Genomic DNA, 16,914 nt, shown 5'->3' with positions numbered 1-16,914 from the left:
TGAAACCCAGCAACATTCACCGGTAGATAATTGCATCCTCGACTGATTTATTTTTAAAAGGTGGGTTTTAGGAAGTTAGTTACTATGGAATTTGCATTTCAATGCACTGATAATTCTGGTGCACAAAGGTGCAATCAAAGGCACAAGCTCACAATGGCGATCAAAGTGCTCAAAATCTCTGAAGAAGCTGAGATAAAAGAGAGCCGAGGACAAGTGCTTCAAAGGGCAACATTAGACGCTGTTTTACCTCTGTATTCAGCTTAATGCAAAGAGAGACAGGAGAGAGAGAGAGAAACAGCAGAGCAGGTTTCTCTCCACTTCTTCACAACCATCTTTCACTGAGACTTTTTCACCTGACCTGCACATCAAAAAGAAACAGTTCCACATGCTGATAAGGAGGAGGTTGGCCTGCTTATTTTTAACCTCAGTTCGTTCAGTTAAAAACACTTTAATGCTCGCCCGAAGCCACCCTGCTGAACGGAGTAAAACAGCGATGTGCATTTCAACGCTCTCATTCTATGTCACCTGCATTTGCACCTCCCGCGCGCACAGACTGCATTTTAAACCATCAAAGCTTCAAACACTGTTACACTATAAGGAAAGCCTTCGCGCAAATATGCTCCAATTCCTTCTCCATCTTTCCGCGGCTTGAATGACGGCCAAATCCTCCTTCCACATGAAATTTCCCAGAAGGTCAGAATACCATTTCGATTCGTTTCCCTCGCGCAGCTCTTCATCCAGAGCCGGCACTAACAGTAGGGATCAAGATTGGGTTGTGGGGACAGAAAACATTCCACACAACATGGATTTCATTAAACCCGGAGGCCTTTGAAAAAGTCTGCATAATAAACATTCATCAGAGAAGGAAGTGATGCAAGACCCATGAGAGATAAACATCTATGAAGTGTGATGAGGCCTCCGAGCGTTCACATCTGATCACTCTCTCACCACTGATGCATATCCCTCAGGGCTCCAAAGCGCCACTGGAAACACATGAGCAAAGCTCCCTCCCCCCTTCTGTAAATGTTCTTATCCAAGCGATTGGAAGGAATTTTCAGGAAGGATTGCCAAATGTGGCCATCTCACATGGGACCAATGAACGCAGATGTCATTTTCCATTTTACAGGCTGTTTATGTCTGGAGAGGTTTGTTCTTTCATGTTTTTAATAGATGGGAGAGACCGCAGCCCCTTTTTGTGGCCATGGCATTTTCCAATACTAATGATCAACAGTCACAAACATACACACAAGCAGAGCTAAACGCTCCCCCGTTGCAGAACATGGGCTCCGTGCCGACTGTGTAATTACACTACCGCTAATTCCTGCTTTGGGGAAACATTCACAGCCACATTAAAAACCTCCAACGCTTCTGGAAGTCCCGTGTGGCCCGGCAGCTGGCGCGGCTCTTCAGAAAGCATTTAAAGGACGTGTATTAACCAGGGTGATCAGAGACAGAGAGGCAGTCTCAAACAGTCAGGGCTCTACACTTAATCTTTCCTGTGGGCTGCTGTGTAACGGTGTGTGTGGTGCTCGGATCATTTCTGACAGGATGCTGACTGAGGTTGGGTTTGTGGTCTGCTGTTTCAGCTCGTTGGTCACAACTGTCACAATGACTATCTGAAAATGTCTTCACGTTACGGAATCTGCAAAAACATATGCTCTTTTCAGTACACAGCATAAAGGTTCTTCAAAGTTATTGAGTCTAGCAGCCAAGCATCTGTTGGCCATAACGCCGATCATTACTGAGCATCTAGGACAGGAATTTCTGGTTTGTGTTTCTAGTTAAGTGTAATTGCATTTATGGTCCAATATTTCATCAGTCAAAGCAAGCCGAAGAAAATGTGTTCAACTCCATACGATATCAAGCACAAAAAACAAACCAGCAAGCAAACACAGATTTTACTCCGTGATTGGGTTACTGTTTGGAGTTTCTCGCGCTCTCCCCCGTGTCCTTGTGTGTTTCCTCTGCATTCTCCGGTTTCCTCACACTTCTCAAAAACATGCTCGTGCATGGATTAGCTACTCTAAATGGTATCCGGTCATTTTGCACAAAAGTCTTTTTGCACAAATCCAAAGTCATTTTGCGCAATTGTTGCAAACAACCCTGAAGATGCCATAGTGTCAAGTGTTTGGGTGTAAAAATAAGCCTGATTATTGAAGCAGTAAACACACATGAGTCATTCTATAATTAGGGGTACATCTCAAGTCCATGTGCTGTATTTGTCAATTTCACTAACTATTAACTTCAGCCAATGATCTTTTGTACATTAGCACACATTTCTCTTTTATATAATACAAAAAGTCAACAAATTACATCATTTTACTCTGCAAAAATGCATATATAATACTGGAATTTGGTGTTTTTATGCTGTCCGATTTTCCAAATGTCAGGTTTGGTCTTCATCTTTACATTTTAAACCCTTTGGTGACTGACCCCTTGAAAATGGTTCCTCCAGGAACCATTAAACGTTTTTAAACATTTCAGTTGTCAAGACAACGGAAAAACTAAAATACAAGAGCATTTTGTTTTGTGCACAAGAGCATTGTGACGTATCTTTCTGTTTTTGTATTTTAGTTTTTCCGTTGTCTTGACAACTGAAACGTCATCGTTCCTGGAGGAACCATTTTCAAGGGGTCAGTCACCAAAGGGTTAAAAAAAGGTTTTTGTTTAAAATTTTTACAAATATTTATTCATGGTAATTATTATAATATGACAAAAGTGTTTAAAAGCCTAAAATGCTTTATATTATAAATTAAATGAAGAATTTTGTGTGCGTCCGAGAAACTTATGTCAACTGTTACCCACTGAAACCCCCCCATAAATCAGTAAATGGTTTGGTCCTAAGTCATGTGACCAACATCATGTGATGTCATATCCTCTTTGGTGGGAAATTTGAAGACCGTGTGGTAAGTTTTGAGTTCACCTCTTCAATATTTTCATCAATACTGTTGTATAGTCCTAGAGAGGGTTAATTGTCTGTCAACTGTGTTGTCAACATATTCATATAAACCTGATTTAGAAATTGTATTTACAAAGTATACAGCTAAAGATAATAAAAATACGAATTGATTAAGGTCTTGTAGTGAAAGCTCTGAGGTCTGCAGTTAGCACAACACTCTAAAAATGGCTGAAATGTCAACTGTGTTACCGTCAACCGTGTTACCCATCAGCTATGACACAGTTGAGGAGGAGTACGTTTTTGTCACTTAATCTTCATATTGACAGACAAACAAACAGAATGATTTAATATGTTCAATTTGTTTAATAAGCTACGTTTCTCTGAAATTGTGTCTAAATGTTGTTTTAACAGTTCACCTGAATTCATCAGCTTATTTGTAGTTAAATTTAAAACAATAAAAAGCTCTTTTTATCCTAAAAAGTGTCCTCTTGTTCTTCTGCCCTGTCAACTGTGTTACTCCCGTCAATTGTGTTACATTGCCTGTCAACTGTGTTGCAAGTGTTTTTTGTGCTATAAATCTCTTATGTGTTTGATGAACTGTAAAATAAAAGATTGGGGATTATCTCTGGATAGGGAAGTCTTGTATAAGGAGGGAGAACAACTCTAAATTTGACGTAACAAGGATTTATGTTGAAAAAAAGTGTCATTCTGCATCACAGTGAACCATAAAATCCTATTTATGAAGCTCAAAATTCATATTTTCCATAACAGTTGTACAGATTAATTATAAACATCTTGTTAATGGACTTAAGCACTTTCAAACAAATGTGTTTTCAAATGTGTAGTATTTTTATATATGTTTAAGATGACATAACATTTGTCCGTAACACGGTTGACAAAATAAACAATCAAATGTTCATTTTCATTAAAATATTTTAAAAGTAATTTAAGATTAAGCTTGGCAATTAATTTGTTTAGGAACTTGAGGGTATATACTATGGAAACATAGAGGTTATTTATTGAAAAAGAATACTGATATTTTGAGATTTTGCTTTACATGAAATGTACCCCTAATTATAGAATGACACTCACACACACACACACACACTGAGCACACCTCACCCAGACTTTGGGAGCATCTTGCTGTCCATAAACTCCATCACTGGCCACTTTGTTTGAAAAATGAACATTTTCCTTGTATTTTTATGTCACATGCTTTTGCTTGTTTTTATTCACTGGGAAAAAAAATATGTGATGCTTTTTTTTAGACAAGTTTCACATTGCTATGGCAACAGGATTGTTTACTGGTATCTGTGTCAGTACTGTATTGCTGGGTTTCACATGACGTCACATCCGCCTCATTAGTTATTCAGAACTTTAGCTGGTGGTCAACCAAAGCTCAGTTGACAAAGCGTTTATACGGAGAAGATGCATTGCTCACGTGAAAAATGCCTTACGCTTGCATTGTTTTAGGTTGTTCGAATCGATCAAACCATGAAACTGATAAAAGTTTCTTCAGGGTTCCCCGTGAACTCATAAAAAAAGGGTGAACAAGAACAGGATTTCACAAAAAGACGTCGAGAAAGGTGGCTTTTGAACCTCAAACTGAAATCGAAGGGAGCCGAGTCGAAGCGTGCTCGAGTTTGCAGTGATCACTTGGTGACAGGTTTGTAAATCCCTCTCAGCTCTGGCCCGAGTGTTTTCTTGTTATGTGTTGTTATTTTACGGTACTTTTTTTTTAGTCACGAAGCGCTAAAGTCCCCAGCTGTTTCTTTGTTTCCTCCTCACTCCTCACAAAGTCCATCTGCATGAAGGTCGTGACAAAATTCTTCCCCAGCCATACAGTTACAATGCGCCGTGATCACTTCTCTGTCTTGTTTAACTAAGATCCAGGTCTTTAAAGGGGTTTCTGATGATCTTTGTGAATGATTTACCTGAGAGATAAGAGCCAACACAAGTGAGAATCAAGCAAACTGTTGTTTGTTTACACTTCAACTTGCAGCGCTTCGTTGTAAAGATGCGAACGAAAAGCTTTAAAAAAAAACATACATACACGGGCAAAAACAATACAGGATTCATTCGGCAGTGATTTGATAGCGAGGTCCTTTACCCAGCCACATACAAAAAAGTTGTAAGCCTCCATACTCTTCCACGCTTTCATCCGTTTTGCGCTGTAGAAGGACGTCTGCAACACCAGATAGTTCGAGATGTCGGGGAACTCGACTGAAGGGTAGTTTTCGAGATCGTATGACAAATCCTTCTTTCCCAGATTGTAGGGGTCGATTCCATTGCACATAGCGATCTTCTGAATATATCTAAAGCGAGCGGTGGCTTCTGGATTACGAGCGTACTCTGATAACTTATCGCTAGTTGTTTGCACTACGGCAGCCGTTTCGACCACCAGCTATTTCACTTCCGGTAAAACCGCTAAGAAAAGTCACGTGACTGAAACCTAGCAATATGTGTTAACTAGCCGAGTGAGATTTATATTTTATAAAAAGTGAAGTGTGTTGATTTGCATATTTTGTTGCCAGTAAAAAAAAAAAAAATCATATGGTTACAAAAATTTTCTGATTAGATTTTTAGAATTAGAAGCCTTTATTTGTCATATACTGTACACATTACAAACCTGGAAGTCAACAATGGCAGAACTGGTGTACTGTGTTAAATAGTTTGGAGGGAGGATTGGTGACGAACATATGGGCTACATCAAACATGACGGGTTCAAGATGGTGGGGTGGTAAATACAAATCGCTAATATTCTATTGGAATCTCAGCAACTTCCATAAAAAAAATCCATGAAAACATGATCAGTAGGTATTTATAATAAAGATTAAATGTTCTTTGAACTTGTGCTAAAATACTTGTGCGAAAAGACTTGTGCTACAGTGCCTTGCAAAAGTATTCATACCCCTTGAACTTTTTCACATTTTTCCACCTTACAACCATGAAATTAAAAGTTTTTTATTGAGATTGTATGTGATAGACCAACACAGAGTAGCACATAATTGTGACATGAAACGAAAATGATAAATGGTCTTCAAAATTTTAAACAAATAAAAATCTGAAAAATGGATGTGCATTAGTATTCAGCCCCCCTGCGTCAATACTTTGTAGAGCCACCTTTTGCTGCAATTACAGCTGCAAGTCTTTTGTGGTATGTCTCTACCAGCTTTGCACATCTAGACACTGAAATTTTTGCCCATTCTTCTTTGCAAAATAGCTCAAGCTCAGACAGATTGGATGGAGAGCGTCTGTGAACAGCAATTTTCAAGTCTTGCCACAGATGCTCAATGGGATTTAGGTCTGGACTTTGACTGGACCATTCTAACACATGAATATTCTTTGACAGCGCTCGAATTAAGTGGTCTCGTAGTCTTGCTGCGACAGTTATTTCCTCTGTGCGAGAGTTGTTCAGAAAGTCAGGTTGCCCCGTGCGCAACTTGATTTTTGGGGCATGCAAAATGATCCCTTTACAAGCGGCGCGGCACGGGCTTTAATATAATATTAAATATTATATAATTTAATATAATATTAAAGCTCGCACAGGCGGGACATCAATCAACCCGCTGCTTATTTCAGCTGGCATATATTAAAGCCCATGCCGCACCGCTTGTAAAGGGATCATTTTGTATGCCCCAAAAATCAAGTTGCACGCGAGGCAACCTGACTTTCTGAACAACTCTCGCACAGAGGAAATAACTGTCGCGGCGAGACTGCGAGACCACTTAATTCGAGCGCTGTTTGATCTAAACCGTTCCATTGTAGCTCTGGCTGTATGTTTAGGGTCATTGTCTTGCTGGAAGGTGAATCTCCTTCCCAGTCTCAAGTCTTTTGCAGCCTCCAACAGGTTTTCTTCCAGGATTGCCCTGTATTTAGCTCCATCCATCTTCCCATCAACTCTGACCAGCTTCCCTGTCCCTGCTGAAGAAAAGCATCCCCATAGCATGATGCTGCCACCACCATGTTTCACAGTGGGGATGGTGTGTGCAGGGTGATGAGCAGTGTTAGTTTTCCGCCACACATAGCGCTTTGCATTTAGGCCAAAAAGTTCAACTTTGGTCTCATCTGACCAAAGCACCTTCTTCCACATGTTTGCTGTGTCCCCTACATGGCTTCTGGCAAACTGCAAACGGGATTTCTTATGCCTGTCTTTCAACAATGGCTTTCTTCTTGCCACTCTTCCAAAAAGGCCAGATTTGTGGAGTGTACGACTTATAGTTGTCCTGTGCACAGATTCTCCCGCCTGAGCTGTGGATTTCTGCAGCTCCTCCAGAGCGATCATGGGCCTCTTGGCTGCTTCTCTGACCAGTGCTCTCCTTGCTCGATCTGTCAGTTTAGGTGGACGGCCATGTCTTGGTAGGTTCGCAGTTGTGCCATACTTTTTCCATTTTTGAATGATGGCTTAGGGGCGGCACGGTGGTGTAGTGGTTAGCGCTGTCGCCTCACAGCAAGAAGGTCCGGGTTCGAGCCCCGTGGCCGGCGAGGACCTTTCTGTGTGGAGTTTGCATGTTCTCCCCGTGTCCGCGTGGGTTTCCTCCGGGTGCTCCGGTTTCCCCCACAGTCCAAAGACATGCAGGTTAGGTTAACTGGTGACTCTAAATTGACCGTAGGTGTGAATGTGAGTGTGAATGGTTGTCTGTGTCTATGTGTCAGCCCTGTGATGACCTGGCGACTTGTCCAGGGTGTACCCCGCCTTTCACCCGTAGTCAGCTGGGATAGGCTCCAGCTTGCCTGCGACCCTGTAGAACAGGATAAAGCGGCTAGAGATAATGAGATGAGATGAATGATGGCTTGAACAGTGCTTCCTGAGATGTTCAGAGCTTGGGATATTTTTTATAACCTAACCCTGCTTTAAACTTCTCCAGAACTTTATCCCTGACCTGTCTGGTGAGTTCTTTGGTCTTCATGATGCTGTTTGTTCTTCAGTGTTCTCTAACAAACCACTGAGGCCTTCACAGAACAAGTGTAATTATGCTGAGAGTAAATTACACACAGTAGGACTCTATTAACTAATTAGATGACTTCTGAAGGCAATTGATTGCACTGGATTGTATTTAGAGGTATCAGAGTACAGGGGGCTGAATTATGTGCTACTCTGTGTTGGTCTATCGCATAAAATCTCAATAAAGAACTTTTAAGTTTGTGGTTGTAAGGTAGAAAAATGTGAAAAAGTTCAAGGGGTATGAATACTTTTTCAAGGCATTGTAAATGACATTATATTTGTGCTAAAATACTTGTGCAAAAAGACTTTTGTGCTAAATGACCATAAACCCTATAAATTGCCCTTAAGTGTGAATGAGTTTGTGAATGATGCACTGCGATAGGAGAAGAGGGTTCCTGAGATAGGCTCCGGATCCACCACAAACCTAACCAGGAAAAAGTAGGCATTGAAGATGATATATGAATAAATAAATCAACTATTTTTTTTTTAGTGCACAAACAAGTCACAATGCTGGTGTTAGGACATTTTGGTGTTAACGTTTTACATTAAAGCGGCAATTAAAATAAGAAAGCTCAAAGCAGACTAAAAACAATTATTCTATCCATATTCACTGGATATGAGCAATCGCGCGCTCTGATTGGCTGCTCTACTACCAAGCTATCAGCTCATACACCGTGAGGAGAGAAAAACAAAATGGTGGAGCGTCTTGCTGAACCAACCGAGGACGAAATAGAAACTACTTGAAAACAAAACCCCCAAAAAAAGCAACAAAATATGGAATAAAAGCATTTCATGGTAAGAACGTATCTTTTTTTATTTTTCAAGAATTATCACCACCATCATCATTGCATTTTTCACACATCGCTACTGTCATTTCGCTCGTTTGTTTACATCCTCAGCGGAAATGATTTTGTCGGGCGTTTTGTATAAAGATTTTTGTTGATTGAATTTACAGAAAAAAAAATGCTCCGTTTCTCAAAATCCAGTGAATGTGGATCGAATAAAACAGTTATTCCAATTCAATCTCATCACCTCATGTACGACTCGAGTTCGTGGAATAACTGTTAAATATCCTGCTGTTAATACATTAAAGCAGAATATAACGGAGACACTTCCAACACGGTGGCAATCGAATAGGACTAAACACTGCCGTTAACATCCAGCTGGAGCAGAACAATCGTAGATTTAAACCCTGTAAGCATTTTGGAGAAATCTTGTTTCATAAAACAATCAGATTAACTGACATACCAATAATCAGTACACCGTATGGGTACCGCAGGGACTCTGGTGCATAGAGCAACAAGCTGTGAATGTGGTTTCTGGCAGCTTTCCACTCAGCTCTCTAAGCATCTGTTTAAGATTCTTTGATATCTACTTTTACACAGTGTGGCTCAGTACTTTGTGAAAAATGAATATTGTTGACCAGAAGGGAATGCTCATTTGACCTGGAGAGACAGTCAGAGGAACAGAGACAAGCTGCACTGATAAGAGGACGAAAAGACTGAAAGACTACAGTGGGTTAAGAGGCACCGAAAATTATCCTCCAAACAGGCTCAGAGACTCAATGGACACTGTATTTAAAGCATGTATGCAGAGCTATGGCCTCACTTTCGTTTATAAATGCCTTCAGACCTCCAGAATGGCACAGGAATAGTTTTAAGCGTTAACAATAAATCTAATATAGTGATTTTTACGATTAAAGTGATTCATATAGGTAGCGGTCTGAGTGAATGACCTTGACGTCCGTAACGTCAGCGCAGGAAGTCTATCGGTCTCGTCGCCATTTCCGCTATACTAAAACACAGAGCTGACTGCAACTCCGATCCTCCATTTTGAGATAATTTATCACCATGCCACGTACAACCCCGATTCCAAAAAAGTTGGGACAAAGTACAAATTGTAAATAAAAACAGAATGCAATGATGTGGAAGCTTCAAAATTCCATATTTTATTCAGAATAGAACATAGATGACATATCAAATGTTTAAAGTGAGAAAATGTATCATTTAAAGAGAAAAATTAGGTGATTTTAAATTTCATGACAACACCACATCTCAAAAAAGTTGGGACAAGGCCATGTTTACCACTGTGAGACATCCCCTTTTCTCTTTACAACAGTCTGTAAACATCTGGGGACTGAGGAGACAAGTTGCTCAAGTTTAGGGATAGGAATGTTAACCCATTCTTGTCTAATGTAGGATTCTAGTTGCTCAACTGTCTTAGGTCTTTTTTGTCGTATCTTCCGTTTTATGATGCGCCAAATGTTTTCTATGGGTGAAAGATCTGGACTGCAGGCTGGCCAGTTCAGTACCCGGACCCTTTTTCTACACAGCCATGATGCTGTAATTGATGCAGTATGTGATTTGGCATTGTCATGTTGGAAAATGCAAGGTCTTCCCTGAAAGAGACGTTGTCTGGATGGGAGCATATGTTGCTCTAGAACCTGGATATACCTTTCAGCATTGATGGTGTCTTTCTAGATGTGTAAGCTGCCCATGCCACACGCACTAATGCAACCCCATACCATCAGAGATGCAGGCTTCTGAACTGAGCGCTGATAACAACTTGGGTCGTCCTTCTCCTCTTTAGTCCGAATGACACAGCGTCCCTGATTTCCATAAAGAACTTCAAATTTTGATTCATCTGACCACAGAACAGTTTTCCACTTTGCCACAGTCCATTTTAAATGAGCCTTGGCCCAGACAAGACGTCTGCGCTTCTGGATCGTGTTTAGATACGGCTTCTTCTTTGAACTATAGAGTTTTAGCTGGCAACGGCGGATGGCACGGTGAATTGTGTTCACAGATAATGTTCTCTGGAAATATTCCTGAGCCCATTTTGTGATTTCCAATACAGAAGCATGCCTGTATGTGATGCAGTGCCGTCTAAAGGCCCGAAGATCACGGGCACCCAGTATGGTTTTCCGGCCTTGACCCTTACGCACAGAGATTCTTCCAGATTCTCTGAATCTTTTGATGATATTATGCGCTGTAGATGATGATATGTTCAAACTCTTTGCAATTTTACACTGTCGAACTCCTTTCTGATATTGCTCCACTATTTGTCGGCGCAGAATTAGGGGGATTGGTGATCCTCTTCCCATCTTTACTTCTGAGAGCCGCTGCCACTCCAAGATGCTCTTTTTATACCCAGTCATGTTAATGACCTATTGCCAATTGACCTAATGAGTTGCAATTTGGTCCTCCAGCTGTTCCTTTTTTGTACCTTTAACTTTTCCAGCCTCTTACTGCCCCTGTCCCAACTTTTTTGAGATGTGTTGCTGTCATGAAATTTCAAATGAGCCAATATTTGGCATGAAATTTCAAAATGTCTCACTTTCGACATTTGATATGTTGTCTATGTTCTATTGTGAATACAATATCAGTTTGAGATTTGTAAATTATTGCATTCTGTTTTTATTTACAATTTGTACTTTGTCCCAACTTTTTTGGAATCGGGGTTGTAGATGTGTTGCTGGCCGGTACAGCAACACGACAGAAGGTGGATTTACGTTGCATTCATGGCCCAAGAATGTTCAAACTGCAAAGATTTGGATGCGTTTTGTGAGAAGTTCACGGGCACATTGGGCGCCTATGAAGTGGTCTCTCCTCTGCTCTGCACATTTTACTGAAGACTCGTACGAGACCTCTGATCTGTTGAGGAGCGTTGGCTATAAGCCCGTATTGAAAGAGGGTGCAGTATCAACAATTAAATTAAACTACAAGAAAAGGAACATTTTTATTTTATTTTTTTAAAAGGAAAGTGAGTTTAGTTGCACCAGTTTTCCCGGAGTGAGCCAAGGGTTGTTGGTAAAACCTGGGACGGAACGGGACATATCGCTCGGGCAGTGACCTCCCCGCGGTTGTTGCTAAAACCGGTGACATCCCATTCCATCCTGGGTTTTAGTAATTGCTTGAGCCGAGCAGTAATGGCGGAGTACTCAGTAATGGAGAATGAGTGGAGCAGCCGTCTGATTTCTAAACTACATCTTGCTGCCATCTCGTCCTTATGTGGAAGAAGCGAATTAACGGAGAACTGAACGAACAACTGAAAGTCAGATTGTTTCAAAAACAATCGGCTACAAGATCAGCCTTCAAGAAGCGAGAACACAGACGGGTAAGCTCCGACTCGCATTTGGATAAAAAAAACAACAAAAACAACACATTGTTTACTTGCATTTAGATTAATACATGTTACTTGTATTGTGTGTTTAAGCTACCGGTGTAAGATTATTTAATTTGCTTCAGAATGTGATTGTCTCAGTTCATCTGATTATTTAATTAGCCTTTTACGTTTTATCAGTGAAAATGCATGCATGTACATGTATGTTGCATAAGTTATAACACCCAGCCTGTTTTAATGAGAGTCAACCCACAATCAGTGAAGTCAAATCAGTCTTAGTTGAGCAAGTCGGTAACGGGATTTCTTACTTTCACCATAAATTTTTATTTATATGACTTTGGTCTATAGCTGTAAAAGGCCTCGGCCTTAAAACTGGTTACCGCTGTGACGTCACGCACTCAGGGCTGGCTGGCTCAGCGGGGCAGCTCCAATGCCAACCTTGCGGTCCATTTTAACTCTCAAAAATATATACATTTTTATTCCCATTTATGCAGCGTACAAGAGTCAAGGATGGAGATACTATCTACTCAGAAATTTATTTTAAAATAAAAGTTCTGCGTATCTTCTTTAAATAAAGTTAAGTAATGTTCTACAGTTGTGGACAGAAGTTTACATATTGCCATGAATGTCATGGCAATATTGGGCTTTCAAAGATTTCTTTGAACTCTTTTTTTTTTTTTCCCCTTGTGGCTGCTGCTTTTTTTTTGTATGACATACATCTTTAATCTTTCATCAACACGGGGTCAAAACATTTCCATATACCCACTTAGACTATCAATTCAGCGGTACCAAAAGTTGCAAAATGTTTTAACTTGCCAAGGTCGAGGCCTCTTAACTTCCTATTGTGTTTTCTCTCTTTCTCCCCGCCACCCACCCCACTCAGTCTATCCCTCTGAGTTACATGTCAATCCTGAGACCGAGATGCTGACCTCTTCTGCTCCTTGGACCTGCCTGATCCATCCTGATGCCCTACATCTGGCTGGAGTCTCGTCACATTGCTCCTGTGGAGGACGGCCCCGTATGGACAGTCAAAAGTCGCACTTAGAAGACGCTCTGGACACTTACAGTAATATTTTTATGGCTGAGGACTACAATTAATTTGCTAACTTTAGGACTGCAGTTGTCAGTTTTGCACTCAAGTTTCCATCAATGAACAGTTTATAACTTCAATAAAACAGACTTCATGTTAAAACTGTTAAAAATATTATAATCACATTGTCTGTTATCACCCAAATGAGGATGGGTTCCCTTTTGAGTCTGGTTCCTCTCGAGGTTTCTTCCTCATATCATCCGAGTTTTTCCTTGCCACCATCGCCACAGGCTTGTTCGTTGGGGATAGATTAGGGATAAAATTAGCTCATGTTTAAAGTCACTAAAATTCTGTGAAGCTGCTTTGCGACAATGTCTATTGTTAAAAACGCTATAAAAATAAACTTGACTTGACTGTTATTGATCATGATTGACTACAACTGATAACTTTTCTGCGCCAACATAAAAAGGGGTTTGTTTGAGAGCACTCACTGAATTGACCAACACAGATTACAATAAAGTCCAAGGAGCTCAGTGCAGATCTGAGAAAGAGGATCATAGATTTACACAGGTCAGGAATGTCTCTTGAAGCCATTTCTAAAGAACTACAGTTTCCGGGATCATCAGTTCAAACAACTGGATGTGAATACAAGATATTGGGAGGTGTAGCCACTTTGCCAAGCCACTTTGTTGGAAGAACTGTCACCTTTAGCTGAGAGGAAGTTCGGATGCTCAGGAACAACCCAGGAACCACCAACGCACAGGCCTGCCATGAGCTGGAAGCAGCTAGAACACTATCTACAGTCAAGCAAGGTTTACACTGCCATGGCCTGAGAGGCTCCTGTCCAAGAAAGAAGCCATGTTCCAAAATCAACATCTTCAAGCTCAACTAAAGTTTGCAGCTGAATGCATGAACAAAGAAGCCTTACAAGTTCTTGGTTTTTTATTTTCTATTAAAGATGTATGTTGTACAATCATTCTGTCACAGAAAAAGAACAGTTCAAATAAATCACTGAAATTCCCAATATTGCCATGACTTTCATGTCTGTGGATGTAAACTTCTGACCGCAACTGTATACATGTGAAGTGAAATAAGGGGAAATAATAAAATAACACTGGTGTTCAGATAAGACACGGAGATGTTTTTGTTAAGTGTTGTGGTTCATACAGAGACGAGAAACAGAGCATATGATTATACCGACTGAGCTCTGGACGTGGCCTGACCTCTCCCTGGGATGCTGTGAGCAGGTGAAGAGCAGACAAACAGACATCACGGATGTTTAAAGAAACCTCTCAGCTAGGAATAACATGTAATCAATCATAACCATATCTACAGAGTCTACACATATCATAATCTGTAGAAAAATGCCGCCAGTCCAGAGAGCTGTAGCCACTGAAGTAAAAATGTTTCACGTGCCCTCTAGTGGATGGCTGCAATACAATTTTTAACCCCACCCATCCCGCCTCATCATCTCATCTCATTATCTCTAGCCGCTTTATCCTGTTCTACAGGGTCGCAGGCAAGCTGGAGCCTATCCCAGCTGACTACGGGCGAAAGGCGGGGTACACCCTAGACAAGTCACCAGGTCATCACAGAGCTGACACATAGACACAGACAACCATTCACACTCACATTCACACCTACGGTCAATTTAGAGTCACCAGTTAACCTAACCTGCATGTCTTTGGACTGTGGGGGAAACCGGAGCACCCGGAGGAAACCCACGCGGACACGGGGAGAACATGCAAACTCCACACAGAAAGGCCCTCGCCGGCCCCGGGGCTCGAACCCGGACCTTCTTGCTGTGAGGCGACAGCACTAACCACTACACCACCATGCCGCCGCCCATCCCCCCTATATTTGTCAAATGAGCGTCACACTAAAATTTCAAATTACACCTTCGATTTGAGTTGCATTCTGTCAAACCTGGATTTCTTTCATTTTAAAAAGGTGCCCTTTTAATTATTTATATCCACTACTGGATGATATTAATTTTCTCGTGATTAATGAACTGATTCACAGGTACATGGATTGACTGACAACTATTCCTGACTTGCAAGTGACGTCAAAGCAAAACAGAAACCCGGATGTCGGCCATGTTGGTGGAGATACAAATGTGGGGTCAAGCGACATTCCATACAAAACACTATAGTGTTTTTCCGCTACTTTAAACGTTCTTTTAGCTATGCCATATCTTTGTGCTGTATATGGTTGTAGTCACGACAGTACTCGTAACCGTGGCACGTTGCGATTTTTTAGAATTGCGTCCGTGATTCGGAAAGAGGGCGAGGAAACTCTGAGGCTTAGTACGGAGAGGAGACGAGTACGGCTGAACAACAACATCGTCAGGGCTGATCTAACAGAGGCTAAAACCAAAACAGCTCGTGTTTGCAGTAACCATTTTATCTCAGATGAGATTCGAAAGTGGCGGCACGGTGGTGTAGTGGTTAGCACTGTCGCCTCACAGCAAGAAGGTCCGGGTTCGAGTCCCGTGGCCGACGAGGGCCTTTCTGTGTGGAGTTTGCATGTTCTCCCCGTGTCCGCGTGGGTTTCCTCCGGGTGCTCCGGTTTCCCCCACAGTCCAAAGACATGCAGGTTAGGTTAACTGGTGACTCTAAATTGAGCGTAGGTGTGAGTGTGAGTGTGAATGGTTGTCTGTGTCTATGTGTCAGCCCTGTGATGACCTGGCGACTTGTCCAGGGTGTACCCCGCCTTTCCCCCGTAGTCAGCTGGGATAGGCTCCAGCTTGCCTGCGACCCTGTAGAAGGATAAAGCGGCTAGAGATAATGAGATGAGATTCGAAAGTTTTCTCAATAATATCATGGAAGAATTTTATTTCGTGTTGCTAGAACTTTGCTATAAAATGAGCGCTCTCTTGTCGTGGTTCACTCGGTCGTTGTTATTTTAACACATGTATTACCATTTTGCTTCTAGGAGCGCCAGCAAAATTATACGATAGAAACAATCCAGACTGGGCGCCCACTCAGAAAATGGGCCATGTTTCGTCCAAGGTTGGACTTGATTCTTCGGCAGCCAAACCAGATAGAACGCGATATCTGGGTACCCGATGGTCGGTAGAAGTGTCTTATCTTCAGAAAAGTCTGACTTTTTTAAATAACTTGGGCCAAAACCACACATATCTATCTTCTCTTTGTATTGAATCTTCGCTTGACTGTTTAAATCATGGCAATACTGAGAAAATTCAGCACTGTTTACAGACGCTTTCAGCGGCTGCCATCCTAGTTGCTTTGTATATCCACCATCATGGCGGACGCTCATGACGTAGCACATTTTGGTTGCAAGTCATCTATAACTGACACTGACCTTGCATCATGTATGCACAGACACTTCTCACTAGTATATTGCGTGGGTTATATGCAATATAATATTATTATAACATTGTTATATGCAATATAAACCTTTATATCCAAGAAAAACCAAGCATTTCCTGAAGTGTCACAAGATACAGCATCAAACGCCTGGAACGGTACAAGTGAGCTGGCTTATGTGGCTTAAATCAGAAGGAAAATTGACCTCCTATAAAGTGATCTGATTACAGCACGAGTTACGACTCTGAACTAACAGGGCTTGAGTAACGGGTGGAGCCACATGCAGCCAACACTTGTTAGGAGGCTGTTAAATGGCATGTTATAATCTTTAAGAGCACTAAAGAATATGAGCAAAACCAAACCAAAAGCAGTCATCTGGTTCTGGTTAGGGCACTGGAAATCTGATTAAAGGCAAATCTCCAGGCACTCTGAAAGGCGTTCACCATAATTACTGAGAACAGCTTTGACAGATCAGACCGCAAAGAACTAAACTAGAAACCAATGTTGTGGTTTGTGCTCCTTTTAAATATAAACCAGAACTCACACTAATGGCCAGAGCATGGAAGTGGATTTCAACTGAACAAATTGA

Source organism: Neoarius graeffei, chromosome 6, assembly GCF_027579695.1.
Source record: "Neoarius graeffei isolate fNeoGra1 chromosome 6, fNeoGra1.pri, whole genome shotgun sequence".
Taxonomy (NCBI): Eukaryota; Metazoa; Chordata; class Actinopteri; order Siluriformes; family Ariidae; genus Neoarius; species Neoarius graeffei.
Note: the sequence above shows the minus strand (reverse complement) of the source record.